Here is a 27,427-nt window from a genome sequence, read left to right as displayed (position 1 = left end):
GCGCAGCATGTCGGAGGTCTACTGCCTTGTAGTCGACACCAGGGAGGTGAACTGCCCTGATGGAACGCAAGTTTCTGTGCGTCACACGCTGCGTGGTGAAGGCCTGGCGAGTGCAGGCTGCCTTGGTGGTTTATGTAGGCTACCACTGTGGTATTGTCCGTCCGGACCAGCACATGTTTGTGCACTGCTGATGAAAATGAGAACGCCAGGTTCACTGCTTGCAGCTCTTGCACATTTATGTGCGCTTGCTGCCAATGTCCCTTCCATTGACCTCTTATTCCTCTCCCGTTCCAGACCGCTCCTCAGCCCAGGCTGGAGGCATCTGTAGTGATCACTTTCCTTCTGTGAGGGGATCCGAGGGGAGACCTGAAGCGGAGATTGCCACAACCGAGCCACCACTCTAGTGTCTTCCGGCATTGTCTGGACACTCGCACCAGCCGGTACCAATCTCGAGGTGGCTGCGATCAGCCAACAACCTTTGATATATTCTGACCTGTAGGAGAGCGTTATCTCTGAATAGGGAGTGTGGCCTCCAACGACCGAATCCTGTCTTCCGACAGTGAGGCAAGCATGCTCAGAGTTCAGTTTGATCCCCAGGAACACTGTGGACTAAGACGGTATGAAGTTGCTCTTCTGTTGATGTATTGAGAGCCTTAACTTTGTCACATGATCTATGACCTGTTTTGTGTGTGCCTCTGCGCGTGCTTTTGAATGTGCACAAACTAGCCAATCGTCCAGATAGTTCACGATCCGAATACCCCACAGCCTGAGTTGATCCAGTGCTGCACTTTGAAAAGAGAGGTCAAAAGGCAGCATGCAGAATTCGTATGCGTTGCCTTGAAAGGCGAAGCGCAGATATTTTCAGTGCGCGGGAAGGATCGGGACGTGAAAGTAGGCGTCTTGCAGGTCGATCGATGTGAACCAGTCACCAGGTTGAACAGACTGGATGATACGCTGTGCTGTCAACATGTTGAACTTCCTCTGAGGAACAAGTTGAGGGCCCTGAGGTCCATAATTGGCTGAAACCGCCGTCCCTTTTGGGCACCAGGAAGTACCTGGAGTAAAAGCCGTTGAGGGCATCGCTTGGGCTTACCAAGCGTTCTTCCTTTGAAGACTGGCGATCTCCTATTGAAGGAATATCGCCCTCGCTGGATCGACGGTGGTGGGGAAACGCACACCCTTGACGGGTGGCGGACCTATGCGGAATTGTAAAGTGTATCAGTGTTTCATTGTCAATGGCCTTGCCCTCCCTCAGCGCCCTCCCTGATGCCTGACCTAACTCCCCTATTAGGTCGGTCATCGCCTTAGCCACCACCTGGAGCTCCCCCGTGTCTGCTTGTGTAGCTCTCTCCCGCAGCATCTCTGCCAACTGATTCTGGTAGAGCACCAGTATGGCCATGGCATTTGCTGCTTGGGCCGACAGCGCTGCCAATGCATAAGCTTTTTTGAGCATCACATCTGTCGTTCTTCAAGGCTTTGGTGGACAGGTTGGGTCCTTATCCCGCTTGGTGAAGGTTGAACCTTGCACCAAAACCATGACCTTGTCCCCGATAGTGGGGAATACGCATAGGCCCACTTCTTGGGCTCCTGCAGTAAGAAGCAGAGATTCTGCTGTTCTGAAGGCTGAGGGTGCAGACGCTGGGTTGCTCCAGGAGGAGCGCACCAGTTCCAGGAAATCCTGGCATAGGGGGAGGGCATGCTGTGGGTGCCCTTTCTGTTGTTGCAAGAGGTTCCCCTTTCCCTCTTGTTCTGCCGGCCAGGGAACGTCTGCGGCTGCAACTGCATGCTACATTAGGGCCCGAAACTCTTCCCTCTGTGACACGTGTGGCAAGGGCGTTAAAGAGCATCCTCCGTTGCCTGCCCGATGGAGGTGGCTGGGTCAGAGACGTCCGATCTGGACGCGGACAAGGACAGCTCGCCTGGGCTAGGGGGTCTAGGCAGAGGGGATGGGGTAAGAGACTGTGGGGACTTGGGCTGCCCGGTGGTAGGGGGCAGCCTGCCTTGAGATTTCAATAGGGTCTCCAGCATGGTCTGCTGAGCCCTTACAGTCTCTGCCAGCTCCATGAAGCACCACTCGGCCAAGCTTGGGCGCTTAATAGGCGACTGTGATGGTGAACGTCTGCGCCTGTGTGGAGAAGGGGAGCTGTGCCTGAGCGGCGACCACCTGTCCCTTGGGGAAGGGGAGCGGTGCCTGCGTGGTGACCGTCTGTCCCCTGGCGAGCGTCCCCTCGAGTTGTACCACCTCGGCGGTGACCATCTCACCTCCCTTGAGAGGTGTCTGCGCCTCTATACCGGTGGTGGGGTAGGGGAAGGTGACCCAGATGAGCGCGAGAGCTCCCTGGTCACTGTAGCAGGGGGGGGGTCCTGGATGACCTCTGCGGAGGCTCTTGCACCACTGATCTCATTCTCCCCTGGTTGGAGGAGAGAGACTGGCGCAGGATTAATGTTTGTCCTACCTGGGCAACTTAGCTGAGCACCGGTCACACTGGTGGAAGCCAGCTGAAGACCCAGTTGACTGCACTAACATGTTTGCAATTATTGGTTATTTTTTTATTTATTAATTTTTTTAACTGCTGTGCTCAATGAGCAGCCTGCAGACGTGTTTTTAAAATGATTCACTGGTGCCGAGGTCTGTGTCGAGATGCGTGCAGTCGGTGCCAAGTCAATCATCGCTGAGGTCGATGCCGACGTGTAGCATAGTCAGGCTGTAGATGGCCTCGAAGCTATTCCCTGCTGCCGAATAAATCAGTGCTGGAAACGGCACTGAGAAAAGCGCTGTCGATGCTGAGACAGTCGGTGCCGAGTGGACCTGTTCCAAGGTGGGTGCCGATGGTAGGCACTGTCGGGGCCGAGCAGTAGGCAGCGCCTACTGTTTACACTGGTGCCGATTCAATCGGCGTGGTTGCAGAGGGCAAGTGCAGCTGCGCTAGTAAAGCCCGAGGCTTGAGAAGGCGTTAGGCCCGACCTGTTTTTTGGTCTCTGTGACAGGGGTCTTCTTACAGCACCACAACATCTCTCCACACGGTGTATCAACTACACGAGGCCTTGTGTAGTGAAGAGCAATGGCCGCTCGCTAATCTCTTCAGAGGGGGTCGAAACCAGCTCTAGTCAGAAAACTGACGCGAGGATAAATCAAGGGCACTCTTTTAGACACACTTGAAGCACGATTTTACTGTGAATTATTCCTTAATTTGCGGGTAAATCCAACAAATTAGCGAAATTCGGTATGCAAAAAGCAAAAGCAATGTACGACCTGTCTCAGAGATGAGAGAGAAAATGGTGATGTGCTACTGTGAGGACGTCCCTCTTCAACAGGAGGTGGGCAGGACTCGATTCCCCATTCCCCCCTTCTCCCCTCACAGCAGGGCCTGATAGGGCAGTTTTTGTATATTTGCTCAGCGACTGACGGTCAGAGAGGGAGATTGACAGTCAGAGAGGCTGTTCCCCATTCCGTACTGGTTGTCATTCGAATTGAAAGGGAACTGGTGTGTGATGTCTCCAAGTACTGTATGTTTACTCTACATCCCCAATAGAGGGTTAGCTGTTCTCACTGTCGTCACAAACACCTCCCCTTTGCAACTCCCACCTCCACCCCCAAACTAGCACAACCCAGAAACTTTATACATTCTCATCACTACATCCCTCAGCAAGTCAAACTCACACCCCTGTATTGCAGAAAGATTCTTGGATCAAGACAGGTATACGGAATAGATTGGCTTAGGTTCCAGTGAATAATCCAATACTTCTGCCTCTTCTAGCATTGTAATAGAGCTGCTCCAATCATTATCATTATATTATGCTTTTAGCCCATTACCCAGTGGCACTTCTTGGCCACAAATGGGGCAACAAAACCACAGCTAGACAAGCTGCTTAGTTTGAATTAGCACCATAGATTAACTGGTTCTTGAAAGAGCATTCAGATAGTAGTACAACCAGAGAATTTTTGGCATTTCTGCATTTTTACAGCAACATCAATTATTTAAAACCTGCCATTAGTTTATCAGCATGCATCCATCCTCCAAGTCAATTAAATGCCAGACGATGGTTGATGGACCATTTAGGTACCACAGAATTTATTTACTGGGGAATACAAATTTTCAAAAAAGTAAAAAAAAAAAAAAAACAGCATAAACAAACAATCTATTGCTTTTATTACTCTTATAAATTTCACAGTATTGGCAGTGGCTATAATATACATTACTGGGAAATATGAAAAAAAAGAATATTGTTGTTTTAAAAAAAAAAAAAAAAAAAAAAAAACACTCAAACCTGCCAGGTCTAAAATGCCAGTCCTGAGAAAGATTGTGGCAGTGAATACGTAACTTTGTCTAACTGAGAGCAATTGATGAATTTGCTCACAGGACTTCATGAGAAAAAGCTTATAGTTCAGGTATAGTACCAATGGTTGTTAATCCAAACCTTTGGCTTTTCACAGCATCACTGAAGGTTAAGTATAAATCATGTGTCTCCAATACAACTTTTAGGAAGTGCCCAATAGGGGCACACTACAGTTCACAGTGATCTCAGCCCAAATTATTATTATTTTTTTTTTCATTCTTGGTACACTATGCTACTTGAGGGTAACATGAATAGTATCTTAATCATACTGTTAAGGGACTGTAAAGTCAAAGCCAAAAGCAAATAGCTATCCAATCACCGGTCACCAAACCTGAAAACAACAGGGATAGAAATAAGACTCCCATTGCATAGCAATTTCACCCATTTCAGGTTTTACTTTGAGCTTGAATAGCCCCACTGTATAGGTAACAAGCTTAGGTGTGTCCGATTAAGCTAATACTAAAAGCAGGAATGGATAAAACTGCTATGCACTGGGAGTCTTATTTCCCTCCATGAAATATCACTAAACTGTCCTGGGTTCTGTCTTGCAATGTCCATTTTTAGCAACATTTACACAAGTTTTAAGAATGAAAAAACACAATTTTACATCTCTGTGAACTCTTTATTTGAGAAACAAAACAAAACCAAACAAAGGATAGGGCAGTTGCCTTAGCACATATTTCGTAAAGGCACTGTTTTAAAATGCAAATGCAAATCCTACAGGTCCTCTGTTAAGTATCTGTCTCTGTTTTGTTGTAATATTGCAGCTCCTGCCTCTTACTGTCAATAAAGTTTCTGTCTCTGTACAGCATGTTGTGTTTGAGCATTGGATCTATAGCATGTAAGGTGAGTAAATTCTACATGACTGCACAGAAAACAGTGATGCATGACTTTGGTGAACTAATCAGGGTGGAGAAAATAATGAAGCACTTGAAGGGGCCAATAAACACAACAGTTAGAGAACCTTGCTATTAAAGCAGATATTTGGAAAACGAACACTTTAAAATATGGTTGGAGGATACAAACACCAAACTTCTCGACCTGAAAAATACTATTTCCAAGCAAGACCAATCCTTCTACCGGTAGCATCCTATCATTAAAACCCCTGTCATTCTTGGGTGTCTCTAAAAAGAACTTGTTGCAGGCACTGTAGTTTATTACTGTACATACACTGGGGATTATACTGCACATGAACGAATATGTGATCATGTTGCAGGGTCCATGCCAGGTACATCTGCCAGGTGATCTGTGAAAAATCATTTTTGCACTGATCTGCTCTGGCAACCGGTGGGGTTCAGTGACCTTTTACTAGCATGCATGTCACAGCAGGCTGATCAGGCAAACAAGCCTTAATTAATAACATTTACACAAATGTGTGATGCTTTCCATGGGTTTCCTCCAGAGCTAATGTCTCACTGCAGTTAAGACTAACTAATGAGAATGGATGGATTGGACGCTCTGGTCGGCGTCATTCTTGATCCTTATGAAAACAAACAATTTCCTAACTGCCTACTGGTCTGCTGCAGGCACATATTTTATGATCAGATCAATCTATTACTGCAAGTTAACAAAATGTAGGCCAGCCACCTGTACAGACAGAAACTGTCTTCTCAAAGTTAACACAAATAACATGACAATGTCTATTTTATAGTTTGGTCACCAGTATTAACAAAGATAACAAAGGTGCAATAATGAGGAATCTAGAGAAAACACGAGTTTACACTTTCCTGACTGCACCAAAAGTATAGAGGACCAGCTGTACATTACGCAAGTTACATCTTTAGAAATGCTAAAAGAAAGTCAACGACAAATGTTTTGTCTAAAAGTCTTTCTTAATGTATTTGATTTTTAAAAAGTTAAAACATTTGTCGTTAATTGTTTATTTTAGCATTTCAAAATGAACCACTATTGAGTGTTTTATAACGACGGGGTCGGATTCCTTAGACTTTAAAATTGAGTATTTTCTATAAAGAGATTAAGTGCTGGAATTAACAGATATCATGATTGATGACAGACATAACAACATAACATGTTTTGACATTCTTTTCACCTTATTTTAAAAGGAATAAATTGACAGTTTGTCAGTCATTTAGACAACAAATCTAAAGTGTAGCCTAATTCTTCAGCTAAATCTTAACAGGGAATATTGCTATCAATCTTGGGAATAGCTTAAGACAGAAAAAAAACACCTGTAAGTTACTGTCAACTGTTACTGGTAACCAAAAACTCTTTAGAAACATGTGCCCTATTAGTCTATTAGTAGTCTATGTATCAAGTTTATAACTAGTTTACATATGCAGGAAATATCATAATGTCACTAATTTGCTGGGGATGGGTGATAACTGTTATAAAATAAAATAAAAACCTAACTGAAGAACTTTCCAATTATGTACAAATAACCAAGGTGAAAATTAAAAGAAACATTTTGGCCAGCGCCTTTCTCACTGTACTGGGTCTGAACTAAGAAGCTGTAGCTGCCAAACAGGAAAGCAAACAAGGAGGAAACTCCATTAGGGACTGGGATGTTTGTGTTCGGCTTTATAACAAGTATGACAGTAAAAAGGCTTTCTGGGGACAATGAGAGCCGAGACTACAGTTCTATATTCCAGGTCTGCATTATAAAGGTTTTCCTTCTAACAATGCAGTGCTGGGGTTCTTTAAAATGTTTCATGACATTTAGGTGCACAATAAAGGAATTAGAAGTGTATGTAGAAATATAACTCTGAATGCGATAAATGATTGTGAAAGATTAGTTCTGCTGCCATGCAACAAATACCAGCAGTAAAACAAAACAGTAAGTATTTGGTTCTGATCACAAAAAGCCCTTCAGGTGAAATACAAAGGTTGAATCCAAGTGGAAGCTACTATAATCAACACATCGTGTGTAAGGTGTCTCTTATTGTATAAGAGATGTCATCTCGTGCAGTTTGGCAAGAAGAGACACCCTACACACAACGTATAAACTTATTATAAATAACACAAATTAATATTGTACTCAGGAAAAACTTTTAAAAAAATACATTTTTATTTTTGTAAAACATAACTTTCTTTGAACACTGGAATTAGGTGTGGTGTTCTATACACACACGGGGTGACATCTGTACACTGGGTGCTCTAGAAGTTTGGCAAATATTTCACTGTGATTGGTTGATTTATGATATGGCATTTATAATTTGAAACTAAGTGTTTGCCTCTGGGTCATTCCATACCAACTCAACCAGAGCCATTGTCCAACCGACTTGATAGAAAAATTCACCTGGGGGTTTTCGGGCCACTGGAAGCACACCGTCACTTTTTACTCTAGATCTAACCCCCGACAATGCAAATTTGAAGAATAACGCCAGTTCGGTTTGGACTATGTGGTACTTTAGCCTCAAAGTGGCCATAAGCAAAGCTCGAATGCATGACAAATGCAACTTCAAAAATCAGCGGATACCAAAATGTTTTGCTTGATTCTTGTAGATCTCATCAATATCTAATTTCAGAGGGGGTTAAAGACCAATGGGGGAGACTTGAAACTGAAAGTGTTTCACAAAATTTGGAAGAGTGGTCCCCAAGGGTCTTAGAGCAATGCTAACATTTGAGGACCCTTTCCCCTACGGGGTAAAGGGTTGGGCTGAAGTTCGAATAAAACTCGTCACTTACCCCTCGTCTGGCAACTTGACAAAAGCGAGTTAGGTGCTCCTGGTATTTTTCTCTCAAAAGCCCTATTCATTGCGAGTCGAACAAGGTGCTACACATGATGGTAGCGTTTAAGTTGAGCCCAGGCTGATTTTTCTGGAAAGGGTCACCTTTTCATGTTAGGTTGACCTTTCCCAGGTCACAGCTCGAAGGTGAAATAAAAAAAAAAAAAAAAAAAAAAAAAAAAACACAACATTAGCCTTTCTGAACTCAGCAGGCCTGCAAAAACCCCAGGTGAAATTTTCTAGCAAAATCTGAGACGGTCAGGCAACAAAACGCCCCTTTTCTGGTTGAGTTGGTGTGGAATGACCTCTCTATCATTTGTCTTCAGAATCTTAGGACAATCTCCCCCATCCCCCCACGACAATGAGTGTTAAGCAATTAACCAGATGGTTCTACATAATGTAGATGATTGAGAACAATGCGTGTCGCCATGACCCTACAGACAAGACCAGGAGTTGCCTAGCATTGTTAATACATTGTCCATTCACACTGCCAACTATTAGTCTGGTGCAATTATGCTTATAATGAATACTGGGAACTATTACAAAATGATGCACCTGACACAACATATGAACACATATATGTTTTTGTTAATGTTCCACTGGAAATGCACCAACCAACTCAATACAAAACACTGAGTGTTACCCTGATTTTCCAAGTCAAAAAGTGACATTGATAACGTTTTTTGTTTAGTTTTTTCGATATGACTGTCAGGAGCTGCAATACAGAGTATCATTACAGTTGAGATTTATTTGAAAGGTGGTAACTGATGCAGATGTGGAAAAGGCTAGGATGAACAAATATTTAAACAGGGAAGCACATACTGACAGTAGTAGTATGTTTACCATAATATGTCTTTATATAGTACAGTAGGAAACTTACAAAATAATGGTAATACATATTAGGCAATAACACCATAGTAAATCATACTAATAATTATTTATTTAGGCTCTTACACGTTGCTTTGCCGCAAACTAAAATCCATTTCACCCCTTGTTGAGTGCATAGACGAAGTGCCTTGGTCATATTTCATGGCTGGCTATGGCCCTGCATGATATACTGGAAACATTTTGATAGCTCTATGTATTTCTCCAGCAGCATTCAGTCCTAGGCTTAGGAGACAAGTGAAATGCAGAGGTCTTTTCTATCGCAGTATTAAATAAAACTTCCAGGCGTACAAGATATTTTACTGTATTAGCAAAAGAATAATAAAAAAAAAAAAAGGACCAAACTTCAAAGAATTGACCCCAGTTGTATAGTATATACTCATACTATACAACTACTCCCCCGCACACCCTTTGTTCATGTTAATAAAGCTCACACCAGTTCCCACCAATACGGAGCAAGTGTATTATATGAAAACAATAGTATTGATTAAAACAAAAAGTAATACAAATAAAATTGCATTGACAGCATTTCCAAAAAATGCTGCTTCGTGCAGAAAAAGCCTAATATGAAGCTTCAGCTATATCCTGAAAAAAAAAAAAAAAGGAATAGATCCAGGTTCAATGCAAAGAATGACTCATTACTAAACCCGCTGCAGTGGGTGGGAAACAAATCAATTAAAAAAAAAAAAAAAAAACAGTTTTGTACCAATTCTGCTGAACCATGGTCAGAAATTACCATATTAATTATAAAATAATTATATTATATATCCACACAAAGCCCTTCATTAATTGCAAACTTTCAGCATACTGGCTGCTTCACTCACAGAAAACCAATTTTAGCATAAGATTTAACCACACGATTTGCAATGTAATATGCGACATTAGCACTTGACAACTAAAAGTGACGAACTAATATTTCTACACCACACTACAGCATCTTAAATTGTTTTTTTCCCTGGATGTTAACACATCTTTCATATCAAGCAATATCAAGCAATTCATATCAAGTTGGACAACTAATGCCTTGAACAGCTGCCTTTTTCCTAAATTCCAATTTAGAATTTAATACAGCTGTTCATTTTTACATGACATTCAATTCAACACTTTATTTTGCACCGGGGGGAAATAAATATTAATAATAAAAACACAAGACTGAATGCTTATTGATTGTTAAAAAGTTCGATTCCATGTCTATGAGATGATGCATAGTACAATACAACCCTTTCACTGCTCAATAAATACCGAACGAGAATTAAATGTGTGCAATATGAATGATGTTTGAATATGTTATCGTTACAAGTCCAGCCAACAGATATATAATCTTTTTATTTATTTATTTTGTAATGCATTAGGATGCACGATAATTGCCAAAGAAAACTTAACCATACAAAATACTACATATATTTATTTAAATATGGTACCCCTTTGTTTGACTCCTCGACTATACATGAAATTAAGTCTTGCCATTGTATATTCATTATATTCTCAAATGTTGATAGAACGAGCAATAACGGTGCAGAAACAGGTAGTTGGTGTAGTAGACCTCACACTGCTGGGATTGAGACTCACACATTACAAATGTACTTATATGCAAGCATACAGAAAGAAAAAAACAACATGCAATGGAAACAACCATATCAACTAAATAAATGATCAAATAATGAAAAAAAAAACCTTCATGCCGTTTACTTACACAACAAAAACAGATGCTGAGAAATCGTTCTTGCAGGTGTCTGTCTAGCCCATTCTCACCGTGTTGCTGTGCTGAAGAATTTTGAACAGCCTAGGGAAAACAAATGCAAAATAACTTCTACCAGCGCGACAGAAAATAAGCTATTTCGGTTATAGTATGGACTGGAATTTATTCCCTCACTTGCTAATAACATTTTGTTAGTTACTATTAATATATTTATATCAGAGTCATACCTCACACACTCTGTTTCCTCTGCATGATGCTTCCTTCCTTGTGTAACACTTCAGAGAGGCACAGTGCAAGATGCCGAGATGTATGCCGCTGCCGGAGATCAAAACAAAATTACGCTGGGTCCTAACGCCTTCCAATACCACTATTTTTGTTGAGCAAGCAACAAGTGACGTACAGTTTTGCGACGTCTGAATTTTAGTTATGGTATTTTTATGGGTTAAGTTTTTTTTATTTGGTAACTCTGTCCAATCTTGACAGGTAAATTTCAAACGTACACTTTACCAAGCTATTCATAATCAGTAGTCCTAACTGGAATATAAATAAATCAATTCAACAGCTGCATTTGCAATGGATCTGGGTTATGGAGTCAAAAATAAACATCCCTCTTCCATCAATAAAAAATCACCTGTACTGTGATATGCTGTTTATGGGGCTACACCTGACTGGCTGTTGTCTTACAGGTATAACACATTTATCAATGTATATAGTAACATGTTACAATAGTATACTATCGCCTATACATATATATAGTACAATACATTCTGTAATCCACAATTTTACAAAGCACATTCAATGCACGGTTTGGCAATATATTGTGAGCAGGGAGAGGGTTAATTCCTTCCTTCTGGAAAAAAAAAATTACATAATTGTTTAATTGTTGTATTAGTAATTATCCCTTGCACCTGGCTATCATTATAAATTAGAGTCAGGTGCAGGAGATTTAAGAAAAGCAGCCCACTTAATGGTGTGCTCAAGCATAGAAAAGGAAGGTCATGTAAAAACCTTTTCAATTTGTGTAGTTTTGTTTTGGTTGTTTAACGGTTTAGCTGTCCTGCAAGATAGTTAGGTTCCTGTTTGTGTGTTGAGTTAGTGCTTGGAAAATGAGCTAGGTGTTTTGTGTTTTTTCATTTTGTGTTTGATTATTAAAAATAGCACACAAGCGCTTTGAAACCAAGTTCCTGTGTCCTGGGTTTACATTTTAAAGGGGCAAGGAACGACAGTGCATTCTGGCTTGGTTACATATAGTGGCAGCGTGTGTAGGCGTCCCTAAAGACCCACAAATGGACACAGATTTAAAAGCATTGGTTGAGCAGATCAGTAGGAACACCACTGCTCAGAAGGAGCAGAACAAGAGATGGAGGCAAAAGAGGGGGCTACCAGATTCGGATCCAACCGAGTTGGAACTGCTGCTCCAAAAGTGCGAGCAGGCAAGCGAGGCATTGCTGTCTGCAGCCCCAGAGGGAGAAGTACCATTGTCTCCAGCTCTAGAGGGAGAAGCACTGCTGGGAGAAGCCCTGGTGTCACCTGTACCAGAGCAAGAGGTACAGCCGATGGAGTGACTGGTACAGCTGACAGAGCGAGAGGTATCACCGGTGGTTACACTGAGGGGGGAGGAGTTGAGGATCCACCCGACACCATAGCCCCGACCACCACCCCTGCAATACATTCCAGCGCTACTGCGGGTGGTCCCTTGCCCCTTGCTCCTGGACACCCTGTTGGTCTGCCTAGACCTAGAGCCCAGGAGTCTGCACCATTGGCCACAGCTCTGCCCCTGGTTCCCTACTCCGCCCTCCCTGAGCAACCAGACTGCTCTGGGCTACTGTCAGACATCGTTTGGGCTCCCCCTGTTCGCTGCTTCGCTCCCCCTCAGTGATTGGACATTGCTTCGCCAGTCCTCAGATGAAGACCTCTGCCCGCTACTGCATCCTCCTGTTCTCTGGCCATGACTTCAGTTGTCCAGTGGGGTCGTCGGTTCGTGGTCCCTCCCTGGAAGTGCTGGAGGGACCAACCCACCCTCAAGCCCGCCTGTGGAAGAGGGTGAAAATAAGAGAGAGGACTTTGGGGTGGGTGGTCTTTTAAAGGTGGAGGGAGATGGCCGGTGTCTTAAAGATGTGGGGGAGGATGTGTGAGCAGGAAGAGGTTTAATTCCTCCCTGCTTGTGGGACAGGTAAACAGCTTAGTTGTCTTGCAAGGTAATTAGTTATGGTCCTGTTTGTGTGAGTTAGTGCTTGGAAAATGAGCTAGGTGTTTTTGTTTTATTTTAATTTTGTGTTTTTTTATTTAAAATCGCATGTAAGTGCTTTGAAACAAAGGTCCTGGGTCTACATTTAAAGGGACAACGAATGACCGTCAGTGCTGGCCGGGTTACAAGATAGACAGATAGATAGATAGATATCTCTATTCAAATGCTTTAACATATTACACTTTTTTTGAGATGGTACAGCAAACCCCCTTTAAACACAATATCCTGAACACATTAAAATTCATATGCAAATAAGGTGTCCTTCGTGGGTTTAAAACTTCTGTGAAATTATGTTGGTGATAGCAACAGTGGAGAATTGAAAATAAAAACATTGATTTATTTGAATGCCAATGGTGCTACACAGTTAGTGATGTCAAAATACTTGAATCTGTCACCTTATTTAGAGTGAAGGCTGCTAAGTCATTGGTTAATGGAATCAACTACATATTTTTTAATTAGAAATTGCATTCTACATATTCACTTAATACAAAATCTACTGCTTTATTAAACAATTGTCTTTTACTACATTAAAAAACTTATTTTCTTATTTTAATTGGCATATCCAATTATTTTTAGGCTCAGCTCACCGCCACCACCCCCAAGCTGACTCGTGAGTGGCGAGGACTAATACATGCCGTCCTCTGAAGCAGACTCGCCGTGCAGCCACATCAGAGCTACAGCGTTGGAGGACAATGCAGCCCGCAGGTACTCGGCCAGACTACAGGGGTCGCGGGTGAGCCGAGGACACACTGGCCGACCTAAGTTGTCCCCCCCACCCCCCCACCTCCCTGGCGCCGCTTGGGCAATTGTTCACCACCCCCTGGGAGCTCCTGTTTATAGTCGGCAATAGAATAGCCTGGACTCCTCCTGGCATCATCCAGGCTATAGGTCACATCATGCACTCCACTTTACAAGTGCCTTTACCAGATGCACCACTTGGAAGCCCCATAAGCCTCTTTTTGTGACCAAATTGTCACTTTCTTTTTCCCATTTCTTTGAAGTGCACTCCCAATCAACACCCAAAACATATTTATGTGCAACTCTTTCTTCCAAATGAAGACAAACCACAAAATAAAATCTTTGAAACTTTATTACCTTAACAAAAGCGAAAGCCACCTACAAGGAACACCAATACAGAACTGCTACATTGAGTTGTTAATAATATTCGTATGAGCTTAACATGCAGAAGTTACATAGTTATATTGTCACAGTTAGGTGCCTCAGCCAGTCTCAGCTGGCATAATCCAAATCGGTGAAGTTCCGGGGCACCTGAAGCAAGGGCAGGAGTATAGAATGTGGTCGGCCGTCTGCTCCTTGCCGTCGCCACATTCACAAATTGGGTCATTAGCGAGACCCCACTTGTGTAGGGTGGCCCGGAAACGGCCATGTCCAGTTCTTAGTCAGTTCAGCTTGACCCAGGCTTGTCTGGGTAGGTCATTTCCAGTGGGTTTGTTAGATACTATGTCGATAAACTGTTTCAGAGACCGTTATCATTCCACGCGTCTTGCCACTTTTTGTTAGCCCAATTGGTGCCATTGTCATTGTTTGCTTCTTTCATAAGGCACCTCGTTGTGTTAGAAGGTGGGTGCCGGTTTTCTAGGCGGAGGATCGTGGTGTTCCGGTTGCAGATGGCATCGTGCAGCAGGTGGTTGGAATCATCCGAGGCTTTCAATGCAAGGTTGATGCAACTTGCTTCTCTGTGAAGATTTGGTGGAGAGATGCCGCTGAGAATCGGTAGCAGTTCAATGGGTGTAGATCTAATGCACCCGGTGATAATGCGCATGCTGTTTTTCAGGGCTGTGTCTACCTTCTTCGTGTGGCTGCTGTTGTGCCAGGCAGGAGAGCAGTACTCAGCTACTGAGAAGGCTAGAGAAAGCACAGAGGTGCATAACACGGTGAAATTTGCACCCCAGCTAGTGCCAGCTAGTCTTCGCAGGAGGTTGTTCCTTGCTTGGATTTTTGCTGCTGTTTGTTCGAGATGTTGCTTGAAGGTCAGTGAGCGGTCAAGTACAACTCCAAGATATTTCAGGCTTTTCTCAAATGGAATAGTTTTGATTTCGCACTTGACGTTGATTGTTATGTTAGCAAGGCGATTGGCGAGGTGGAAAATGCTGCTCACTGTCTTGGTGATGCTAAGTTTTAACCTCCAGTCTTTGAAATAGTGGTGGTGGAAATCGCTGCAATTAGTTCAGGATAGGTGAAGCTGCTGTGGCTGTTATCATCTGCTGAGCTGGCTTGCGATTTTACGACTGATTAACAGCATGTGATGAAGGCAGAGAGCTTGTATTTGTACTAGAAACAACACGCTTGGAGGAAGAAGCCCCATCACACAGAAAGCTTTGGTGTATTCTTCATGTCAGGTGACTTTCTAGATTTTGTTGGACAGTAGGCCTATACTGCATGAATCAGATGGTCAGTTATTATTGGATTTGTGTTAGCCAGCTGAAATGTATTTGTCAATATTTCTGAGCACCAGAAGCTATGCCAGAATGGAAGCCTGGCTGCATTTAAGTCATAGGCTGTGTTTGTGCTCATCAGTACATTTACCTCTCAGGTCAAAGGCTGTGGCATCTCTTCTTTTCGCAGAGATATAAACTGATTAACTCAGAAAAGCCTGGTTGCCATGGAGATATTTCTCACAATTGTTTTTTAGAGCAACAGCAGGGGGCGATGTCTACAGGAATCCATTGAAGTGTCAAGCTTGGGTGAAAAAGGCAGAGTAATTCAAACTATATATATATATATATATATATATATATATATATATATATATATAAAAAAAAAAAAAAATTAAGTGACCTCATAGCTTACAATGGAAATTGTCAGGTTTTAGCAGCGGAAACCCCACCCTGTACATCATCCCTCATTATTAATACCATAGAATGACTCACAGTATATGAAAAAATATAGGAACCTGTGTATGCTGATTTGAATGTATGTTTCCATGGAAACTTGTCACGTGGAAACTTTCCCCACGCTTGTACAATAATGTCCAATTAGTTTCAACATGCTTGGTTTCTCCATTGTCAGAGGGTTCATACCTCAAATGAAAACTGCAGTGACAAGATCTAGGAGCCATAATAATTTGTTACATCTAGGCAGCTGTTGGCATCTATGAGTGCCAAGCAAAATCATACATGATGTTCTTACTTAGTATTAATTTTAGGATATGGAGCCTGCCTCTAATCTTCTGCTGTAGACTTAGTATAATGTATCACTTTCTACCTACATAGCGAGCCATCAATTTTCTATCTGTTAATCTATTAGATTACTGATATATCTATCTTTCTATCTATTTAAGACTATTTGTCTTTTTTCATATACCTTGGTAGTAATTTGAGTACCCATTTGTTGCTGGGCAGTGGCGGATTCAATAATGGGTGGATTTGTATTAAAAAAAAAATAAAAATAAAAAGTATGAGTTTAATGTGTGGAATGTGGCCAGGTGCTAGTTGATTCATTGATGATCAGTTACACCTGACCACATGCTATAAAGAAGAGCTACGAGGCAGCTCCAAATTAGTCAGTTTAGGGAAAGGGGCTAAGATCAGTAGCCTGTGCTCTCTGGTTGCCACCAAGATTGCTTGGGTGCTAGTTTATTTTAGACAGTTGGTTTGTTTAAATCTTTTGTTTTGTTTTAAACTGTTAATAAAAGTGCTTAGCAAGTGGTTGAAACTGCAATCCCCTGACTCAGCTTTTGTAATTCCTGCTGATAGGCAGCCTTGACCAGCCGGCTACCCTATCACACCACCATATTACAAGCTTTCAACTTCAGATATATTTCATATGCTGAAACAATCGATCAAATCAATTAAGGTAGAGGTTATCATTAAAGGAATGCCAATTAAAGGATTTCCAAGGTACTCCTTTTAGCAGCATTCTCAGGTCTCCTTTTACTTGTTCTTTCCTTGTTTTGTACTCTTTAATTTGGGATAAGCAGATATTTCAGATATGTTATAGTTAGTAGTTGCAGCTGCTTTGGTCAATTTCACTCCAGTGGCTGGCATGTTGGTGTCATATTATAGTGGCAGATGAACTAATAAACATTTGTAGTTGCAGTGATTAGTGTCCATTTTGGAGTATTAATGCAGAAACCCTACAAGCCCTGCCACTTAATGGGAAACATAGTAAGAAAATAAACAAAATGAATAATATAATAGCTACCAGATCACATGTACATATCTTTGTATACAAGGAGAAAATGATTACTCCTTATCAAAATTAAACCAAATCGGGATGAGGAGTTTCCAGCTGTCTATCTACAATGTCTTACTCTTCCCCGTCTCACACTCACCTCTTGTAGTTATTGCGCATATAAAAGGTCTGCTTCTTGAGGTTTCAAAGAAGTTGAAAAATGGTTTCAAATTAACCAACGCATCAGCCCTTGACTTGAGCAGCAAGGACCGGTTTGGCCTTTTTAAAACATTATCCCAAAGGTTTCTTTGTGTGCCTAGTCAACGGTAAGCAAGATACAAATCACTCTTGCACACGTACGCTCATTTTTTCAGTGTATGGAAAACACTTTCACATACTTGAAGAGATTTAAGAAATAACCCATTGAATCCTCATGTTTTGTTTCCCTTTAAAACTAAGAAGGTCCACAAGGGCAAGATGTAGATGCAATTAAGCTGTATACTGTATGTTTCCATGACAACAGATATCTCAAAACAAGATGTGTGATTAATGCATCTCCTATTTTGTAATAAAATTAAAACAGGTTGCCAACAGCATATGTTTTTTTTATTTTTTATTATGTTATTGACATTTTAACATATGCTGTATTAAAAAGAGATATGAAATGTCCTGTACTGTTTAATTATAGCACAGGCTAGTAGCTTTTTTTTTTTTTTTTTAGAAAATTTAATTGCAAAAAATAAATAAATAAATCTGATTATATAGAAACCATGAAATTATCAAACACAGGCCCTGTCACCCTATCCATAGCTTCGCCGATATTGTTTTGTTTCAGTACTGGACATTTTTTCTGATAGTGGTATGGTTAGCTCTTAATCCAAATTAGCCCATAAACAGAGCCCCAGTATTATATTAAAGACAAAAAAGTAATCCTCCCCGGCTGAATAAGGGGATATGTTGTGGAAACCTGTGTACTTAGAGTTTTGTATATATATATATATATATATATATATATATATATATATATATATATATATATATATAGTGTGCAACCTGCTATGTATGTTACATTCTGTAATTCTAGCCTATGAAAATAAATGCATAATTGATCTATTGACTGTAGTGACATTGTGCAAACTGACTTCTTCAAACGATGCGCTGCTTCAAGAAAGTTAGCTGAATGGTGTTGAAGTCAAGATACTATCTGTCTGCAGTCGGCTCTACAGTTTGGAGAAATCTTATGCAAAATGTGAATTTGCCTGGCTGTTATAAGTGAACTGCAGTACACATTTTGTTATTTATACGTGTCCCAAACTACAATCTAATAACACTGTACTTGCACACATGGTTGTATATTTACAATGTAAAAACATGTTTAATTGCAAAACAAAAGTTGGCAGTTGCTAGGATCTTTTGAAATACATTTCTGTATTTAGAATGCAATTAGTTGTAATAATTGCAACTAATTATAATTAATAAGAAAGTTGTTTAACATTATTTATTAGACGGCTTAGTATTACAAACAGTGTGCTGCTGATGCAGAGCAGACTTCTTTCTCTAAAAAAAAACTCTATTTGATCTGGATTTTCTTTGTTCCTCATTTATATTGCTTTATGTGACTGTTACCTGACACCTAAACACACGATACAGATATATGCAAAAAAAAATCTTCCCCTGAAGACTATCGGTTAACTTGTCTTGGCAGCTGGGTGCTGGAGATTGATTTTTCCACCAGCTATCTGTACCTGACCTACAAATGTTAGTAATTCAAAATGTTTCCCTTTTGTCAGGCAGGTAATGTAAATATCTAATCTACTTTAGAGTGGTACTTAAAAAACGTCTTTACATACTGTCACATCATTTTGTGTCCTTGGTTATCTGCCATATCCACATTAAAAAAACTTTTATAATATAAGGTTATTTTGTGTATTGAAGTTTGCTAAAGATTTCTACAAAATGCATGAAACCATGATAGTATCTAGATGTCAACACTGTTCAAGGTATTACCTTGGATCATCAAACCCAACCTGAATTTATAAAACATACTGCCATGAGTCATGCTACAGTACAAAATGGCATGAACGTTTGAATTACTTCAATGGTAATTACATTTCTTTTTGCAGCACAGTCGATAAGTAAATGATGCCTTTCCTCCGCTCACTCCTGTCCCTGTTGACGATGTGTTCAGTGAAACAGTACACCAATAAGTGGAGCACAGCTTGAAAAAAAAGTCTGTAATTCTAATTAGACTTTCCTTATAAGAGTCACTGAAATTCTATGTAAAATAATAGTATTTATTACAATATTAGTGACACATCCAGTTTGACTGACCACATGTTGCACTTGATCCTTTTATAAATGGGATTATTACTTCAAAAAACACACAAATGCTGGAGACAACTTTGCTGCAAGTCCTTCTCTTAACCAATTTGCAAATACTTTCTTTGAAGCAGCGGATGGCATGCCTGCGGTGTTTTGATTGTAGATAAACATATCGGGACCAATGGGTTTAAACCAGAATTGAACATAACCCTCAAAGTAGTATGCGTAGTTGGTGTAAAGAATGTATTCCTGTTTATCTATTTAAATGCATGTATAAATGAGATATTAGCAATTTTCCTGCAACTCTTTTGATCTTTTAAACTTGTGAATATGAGCAAGACACTCGATGTCAGACAAAGGTGTCTGATTTCTCAACATTTTCTGTCCCACGGTATTTAAAAGTAAACCATCATAATAACTGTATTATAAATGTTGTTGTTTTATTTATTTATTGTATAGTTTCAATTAAGCAATACCGTAATTTTACAAATACATTCACTCAGATTTATCAGATCTTATCGTCTAAGATCAACTGATCTGCTATTTCATATTTTTGGTGGTTTATCAAGGTATATGTCTAATAAAGCAGCAATGCGACAACATAGTTGACCCTGGCAGGAAGCTCAATTAACTGTCCTGCTCTGGAAACTCTTATACCACACTATTACTATTTAATAATTTTTTTTATCTTAAATGCCACTGGAAAATAATACATTGATGTTCTTATAGCAGACATTTTCTATAGACGCTAACAGCGCACAAGTGCGAAAGCCTAATGTTAGATTTGTCAGGCCATCCACTCGTACTGGTTTTCTACTTCACATTCCCTTTAGAAAGGTATGTTAAGCCCACCAAAAGTTGGGAAACTATAATGTGAATATACGGTATTCCAGAATCTTTCTCATAGAGGCACTACAATTCATATACAGTGCTGTATGGTGGACGACGTGCATTCTAACACCAATCTGGAAGATAAAATATATTTGCTGCATATTTTAATATTTTACATGTGTTTTTTTATGGACTCACCAATCACTCTTAGATCAGTTAGAATTCAGATTTATTTAAATGGAGTTTAGGATTTCTCCTATGTGTTTTATCTGATAATGTAGGGATTAACAGTGCAGTTCTTCTTTAGATTTCTTGAAATCCTTATATGTAAGGTGACCATATAGCTCCATGTTCACTGGGAGAGTTTGGGACAGTCCAGGCTTTTCAAATCACAACCCAAGGTACCTGTTTCAGGTACCATTCACTTATCTCTTTCCTTTATGAGAAGTAGGACAATGTTTCCCAGAATGCATTGGGTTGAAAAACCTGAACTGTGCCGATGAACACAGAGCCATATGGTTACCTTACCTATATGTTGTTATGATCTTAACTTGAAAGGCACAAGGACCTGGAAGGGTTTATTTAGTTGGAAGTGGACGACAAGCTTTCTCTAGCAGCATTTTATTAGTTATGAAACATTTATGTCACAGAAAGACATAATTCTTTTTGTTAGACTAGAGCCTAACAATAGCCCAGAGGGACAGCAAGCCTGGCAGAATGAATTGGTATGACAAAAGCACAAAAACCAAATGATTTAATCTATCCACACACAGTGAGAATACATCTAATGAAGAATGCAGAAGATTACACAGCCATCAATTTACTATTTGTATTTAATGTTGCATTAAACTGTCTACAAACTGATTAGTTTCAATGACATGAATCATATTATGTATTTACTTCAGCTGGGGAAGGACCAATACATTTCTCTTCAATCATATTCCACAGAAAGCAGCCGTTTCTTTAAATCTACTCCTTTCTTTCACAAATTAGACTTGAATGTTCATTTGATACTGTAGTACTTGTCTTATTAATTTTAGACAAGATTGGTTTCCATACAGTAAGTGTAGCAGATATGAGCATCAAATTTGGGGTATGGATGAGAAGTGTATATCAACTTCTCAAATAATGAAAGAAAAAAACACACAATATTTGTTTAGTTTTATTGCTTTGTTAACATTGCATACTCAGGTGTAATTATGAAGTGCAAATATCCACTCTTCATCCATCTCTTAAAATACCATATTTTAAAAATGTATATGAAGCTAGTCAAGTAGATAAACTTTATGGCTAATGCCTGCATCAGTGTATTTATATGGTCATATACCCCCTAATTTGGTCATATACCCCAAGAAAAATATTGTTAAAGGCATTATCAAACAACAATTGTCTATATTCTTAAAGCTTAATACTTTGTGTTAGCACACTGTTGAATGGGAAACAACTATGTATTTAAGCTAAATATTATATCTGGGTTGTTTATTTCTGGTTTCGTAACTTTATTGGTTGCATTTTTTCCTTTCTGAGCTTTGAGAATCTAACCAATAAACCTATAGCCCTGTATCATCTCTGTTTAGACTATTAAAATCACCTTCATGTTTATTCCAAGATTTCTGCTGACGTTTTTATTCTCTCTGCAGAATTTCTGTCTCATTGACTTATTCACATTTCTATTTATACTGAGATGGGGAATTGCTAAGAGCTTCTGATCTGCATAAAAAATAGCAGCTTAAGGTGTAGACTTGTAATGTAGCACTTTGTATGAAAGTCCTTGGAGGGGGAATCAATTTGAAGTCCTGTAAGTATTTTTTCTTCACAAGAAGACTGGCAAGGCTCTTCCATATTTTTTGTGGTTTATCAAGCAGGCAATATGACAACATAATTGACCCTGGCAGGAAGCTGTATTGTGAATCTGAGGTCAATTAACTGTCCCAGCGAAGAAAGTCTTACACTGCACAATTATTATTTAATACATTTTTTAAGTTTAAATGCCACTAGAAAATAATACATTAATGTTTTTTTTTTTAAAGTAGACATTTTCTATAGATGCTAACAGAGCACAAGTGCGAAAGCCTGAAGTTAGATTTGTCAGGCCATTCACTCGTACTGGTTTTCCGCTTCACATTCCCTTTAGAAAGGTATGTTAAGCCCAACAAAAAGTTGGGCAACTATAATATTTAATTGAGAAAATGTGAATATACTGTATTCCAGAATCGTTCTCATATAGGCACTACAATTCATAGACTGTCCTGTATGGTCAACAACATATATTCTAACAATATCTGGAAGATAAAATATATTTGCTGCATATTTTAATATTTGATGTGTTTTTCACTCTCAAATCAATAGATTTGGACATATTTTTAATGGAGTTTAGGATTTCTCTCTTGTGTTTTAACTATTAATGTAGGGATTAACAGTGCAGTCCCTTTCTTTAGATTTCTCGAAATCCCTGTTCATTTGAAAACCTTAAGAAATGTTAAGCCTCATTATGCACAATTTAGTGGTTTTATTTTGAAACGTGTATTAGATCCGATAGCGTTAGTATAATCCTACAGTATGTTTTATATTGTAATGCAGATGTGGCTTTGTAGGATTAGTAGAATGTCAACTAGTATTATTATGCACAGTTTTTTTTTTTTTTTTTTTCTTAATTTTAAAAGTGAGACAATAGTCAAAAAGTAAAACAAAAATAAATACAGAGCTACCACAAGAGTCTGTACTTGGACCCTTATTGATCCTCATTTAAATGAATGACCAAGATACACAATGCAAGATTGTTCAATTTGCAGATGATATCAAACTTGGGGGAGTAGTGAAGAACGCACAGTGCATGTTCTGCCATACAATCTATAACTTTGAAACTGCAGTCCAGCTAATTAAAAGGGATTTGGACCTTCTCTGTAACTGGGCAAACCTGTGGCAAATAAATTTGAATTTATATTGGGAGCAATAATCCATGATTCAAGTATACAATGAACAGGATGGAAATAGGGGACGAGGACTTTGAACAGGATCTAGGGATTATAGTGGAGTCATCATTAAAAGCACCTCACCAACGTGGTGAGGCAATGGGGCAGGGTGAAAGCCCTGCCGCTGCACAGGTGTGGGTGTGTTTGTGGGGAATGTTGGGTTTGCAAGTAGGGGGTTAAATTCCTCCCTGCAGAAACAGTTGGGAATGTGGCTGGAGCCGTCAATTGAATAAGTGATGATTAATTAGGCTCCAGTCACAGGGTATGCCCTTAAAAGTTTACCATAGTAAAAGCATAGCAAAGCATAATGAAGCATTGTGAAAGAATGGTAACGCATAGGAAAGCAATGAGGAAAGCAATGGCAAAGTGTATTAATAAACATGGTAAATCAGGGTAAATGATGGTTAATACATGGTAAAAGTGCACAAATACCGTACAAAAATACCATGGTAAACTTGTATAAGGGTATAAAGGGTGTTAATGGTGTTGGGAAGAGTTGGTGTTGGAGTTGAAGGTGAGATACGGAGAAATTGTGTATTGATGTATTGGTGTATCGTTGGTGTTTAGGGGAGTTTATAGTGCCAAAGTGGCGACTCTGCCTGAAACCATGTGCATGCAAAGTCTTTATATTGTTTCTGTTTAACTGTGTTTTGGCCACCATGTTTGTTCCCGTGTTTTGATTATTGTTTTATCATTTATTATTAAAAGTGTGCATTAGCGCTTTAAACTGCAACTTCTGTGTCTGAGTCACCTAGAATACTATGCACAGTTTAGGTCATCTCACTGCAAAAAATGTGTCATTGCACTCAAGAGGGTACAGTGAAGGGCAACTAGGTTGATCCCAGGACATAATGAAATGAGCGGTGAGGACAGGTTCAAATAATCACTTCAGCCTAGAAAAAAGAAGGGAAAAGAGGGGACTTGATTGAAGTCTTCAGAAATGGTATAGATAAAGTGAACTCAAGACACAAATTCAAATTTAGCACAGAGAGAAGAAGAAGAAGGGCATAAATGGGAGCTGAGTAAATGTAAGTTCAGAACAAGGTAGGAAACACTTTTTTACAGTTAAAAATATGTGGAGTAGCCGCGCAGATGAAGTAGTAGAATCTAAAACACTGGGAAAAATACCTGATTCGTGCTGAAATGATTTCCCCCCAGTAGGGGAGAATGATGTGCTAACAAGGGATTGGCAGAATGGCCGTTTCTAATTCCCAAATGTTTCTTCTGTTTTTACCTATCCTAAAGTTTTGTTTGCAAATCTGTTTACAAATACCATTTGCCATTGAAAAGGAAAGACCTTAAAAAATACATAAATTGCCATGTCATTTAAATAAATCAACCACATTGATAATAGTTCATTAAACCCCATCATATTTGCAATATTAACAATAGTAATATGTGATTAGATTTTAATATACAGCATGCATAATAATGCTGTTTAAACAGCAATCGATAAGACTATTTGGGACAGATATAAGTACAGGCGCAGTGAAAACAATCTCAGATGCAAAATAAAAATTGCTTTGCAGCCAGGCAATTATTTTGCACTGCGCCCCATGTAAGCTTAAGAACAATACAAATTACACACAATTAATGATCTGCAATTATGATAGCACTCTGGAAAAGAGGGATTGGGCCATCCCTCCAGACATTCCAGCTGTGGTCTGGAAGGAGCCAGAGGCTATAGTGCAGAGAACACAGCACTTTCAACTGTGTGCAGGGATAGCAGTCCCAAGATTCCCTCAATTCAGCTATTAGTTCTAGGATGACCTGCGGAGTGAGAAGATTACGCTTTAGTACCGCATCCTTCAGCATCGCAAACAAAGTGGGATTGAATATGCAGGGTTTTCTTCGTCTTGCCCTTCTCCTCCAAACGTGTTCCTGCCTCTCCTCAACAAGAGCCAAGTGTTGCTGCATCAGGAAGTGAACCACAGCAGCCACCCTGAAGCCAATGACAGGTCTTCATTTTAAGAACCTTTTTTTTTTTTAATGAATTAAGTGCTGCTTCCTTTCTGAGACAGGTTGTTGCGAATTCTTCTCAGTGGAAGCTTTGTGATGCTCCTGTATATCCAGAATATACAGATTTGGAATTTGAAAGTCAGTGTAAATGAACTCAATTGTCATATAATTAAACATGTCCCCATCTTAATTTGTTGGTGACCTCTGACCTAATATGGCTGCCATATGTAGGTCAAGTTACAGCTGCACTGAGATAATGCTGCATAAGTCTTTGATTTAGAGCTGAATTATTTAATTTTCAAAACTATTCAATCTGGTGTGGCACATATCTTATTACCTTTCTTTGTGGTTTAGAAAAAATCCCTTCTAGTTCACTATATGCTTTCAAAAAAACAGATTACAGTGATGTTATCTTATGAAGGAAAAAAAAGTACAATTTATTGTGTGTCAAGATATAAGGGGAATGCTTATCGGAGGTATCAAAGGAATTGGAGGATCATGTTGCTGAAAATCAGTTTATAATGGGTTACCTCGGGCAGGCTGGCTTCCTCTCTGAAGGTTAAAGTTAAAATTATTTTAACATAGACAGAGCAAACAGAATAATTCCAGTAAACCTTCCATAGTATGAATTGCCAGCATTTTGTAAGATATATTTCCTTATATGAATGACACGCACAGTACGGTAAATCCGATTTCTTTACTCGTAGTGTTTTTTTTTAAGCTATTAGGAAAGAAAATGTATCAACCACTCTTTACACATATTTCAATGCCAAGCTTTTTGTTCACTGTACTCAAGTTCAAAAGGTTGCATTATGTATATAATGTATATGCATATGTACTTAAAGTACAGCAGTCCCTTCTGGAAGAGAGACAGAGGTAATAATATTAGTCTGATATTAAACCGAGAGACCAGATGTTATTTATTACTCTATTGGTCTATTTTATTTGACTTGGTCTATTTAACCATCACAACCCAATAGAGATATATTTGTACTCAAGCGGGGACACAGAGACTAGTACAAACTGAAGCAGAGTGCAATTATAGGACTATGGACTCTGCCAGGAGTTGGACACAAAATAGACTGGAAGGAAGGAACGGGCTTCTTTGTTGTGCCTTCAGGCTTCTTCTGTATTTTAAATTAAAATGTAACTTTTTATAACATTGCAGTGAAATATGCAAAGTAGATTTGTTGCCTTAAAATTACAGTAATATTTCCTGTCCTATAAAGAATGCACAGTGCATCACTATTATTAATATTATTGTCATCCCAGTGTGATCCAAAAACTCTCTTCAATTGCAAACAAATAAACACAAATATACATAAACAGGATTTGACTGGACAGCAGTAAACAGATACAGGAAAAAACAAACAAAAATAAAAACAATCTTTTTGTAACAGGTTTGTTATTAACATCGATATACTTGTACAGGATTCTATTAACAGTTACATTTCATAGGAAACTCGATCATATTTATTAACACTTTGTCACATTAACACGGGCAGACATACTTATTATTTTTAGACCTACATACTCATATAACGATGTATTGGGAGCATGTTTATTGTTGCTTTATTAAACGTGTGATGATAAGCCGATAAAAGTCGAGCAGAGATTGTTATTGAGAGATTGGTGATGTTTTTATTTGTTTTGTCTTAACAAACTTCATTCACAGCACACATATCATAAAACAACATTTCCCATAGTTTTCACGTGTAAACAAAGTCTTCGGAAACAGGAATGAAAGGTATGCGTTTAAAAGTAATTTATAAGAGTTCATCTGTTAAAAAATAATTCATTCATACATATCAAAATTAAAAAAATAAAAGGTAGGATTTTTTTTTTTTTTTTTAATTCAGTAAATAAACGCGTTGATTAAAGCAATCTCGTGTAGTCAGCCAGCTTATCTGTACCCTATTTTTTTCAGTACACTGAGGCGTCGGTATTTTAGAAAGCCCATGAGAGCTCAGTGAGGTATGCATGACTCAGAAATCAAGCACACTGTTGTTAAAAAAAACAACATACAGTGCTTGATTTTTCAAAGATATAGCACAAGCGCAGCATAACTACAGATGGATGCTGAACTGCTCTACATATATAGTTCGCATCTGACGCTAAGACGATTTATTTTGCGATATGATTTTTAAAAACACAGTTCAGTTATTCTTGTTTCACAACAGTCCCTGCCCCGTGCTTTTAAATGTTATTGATAAGAAAATACTGAACATTATATTGTTTAAATGTTTACTTTTCAACAAAGAAAACACCTTCATATAACTGTAATTTATGCAGCTAAAATGTTATTAGCAAATTTGGCAGCACGTTTGTTTTTTAAGATTATTGAAGCTGGCCT

The 27,427-nt window shown here is 39.3% G+C and overlaps 1 protein-coding gene across 1 annotated transcript in view; it reads right to left on the bottom strand.

The window, feature by feature from the left end:
- LOC121317961 (ras-related protein Rab-27B-like) overlaps positions 1-10,896 on the bottom strand; it is a 66,995-nt gene extending 56,099 nt beyond the window's left edge. The window contains exons 1-2 of the mRNA XM_041254079.1: positions 10,836-10,896; positions 10,603-10,692 (exon numbers count right to left, since the gene is read on the bottom strand). The gene's annotated coding sequence lies outside the window, so the exon portion shown is untranslated. The remainder of the gene's footprint in view (positions 1-10,602; positions 10,693-10,835) is intronic.
- Positions 10,897-27,427: the final 16,531 nt, after the last annotated feature.

Source organism: Polyodon spathula, chromosome 1 (assembly GCF_017654505.1).
Source record: "Polyodon spathula isolate WHYD16114869_AA chromosome 1, ASM1765450v1, whole genome shotgun sequence".
Taxonomy (NCBI): Eukaryota; Metazoa; Chordata; class Actinopteri; order Acipenseriformes; family Polyodontidae; genus Polyodon; species Polyodon spathula.
Note: the sequence above shows the minus strand (reverse complement) of the source record. Positions and strands in the feature narration are given on the sequence as shown.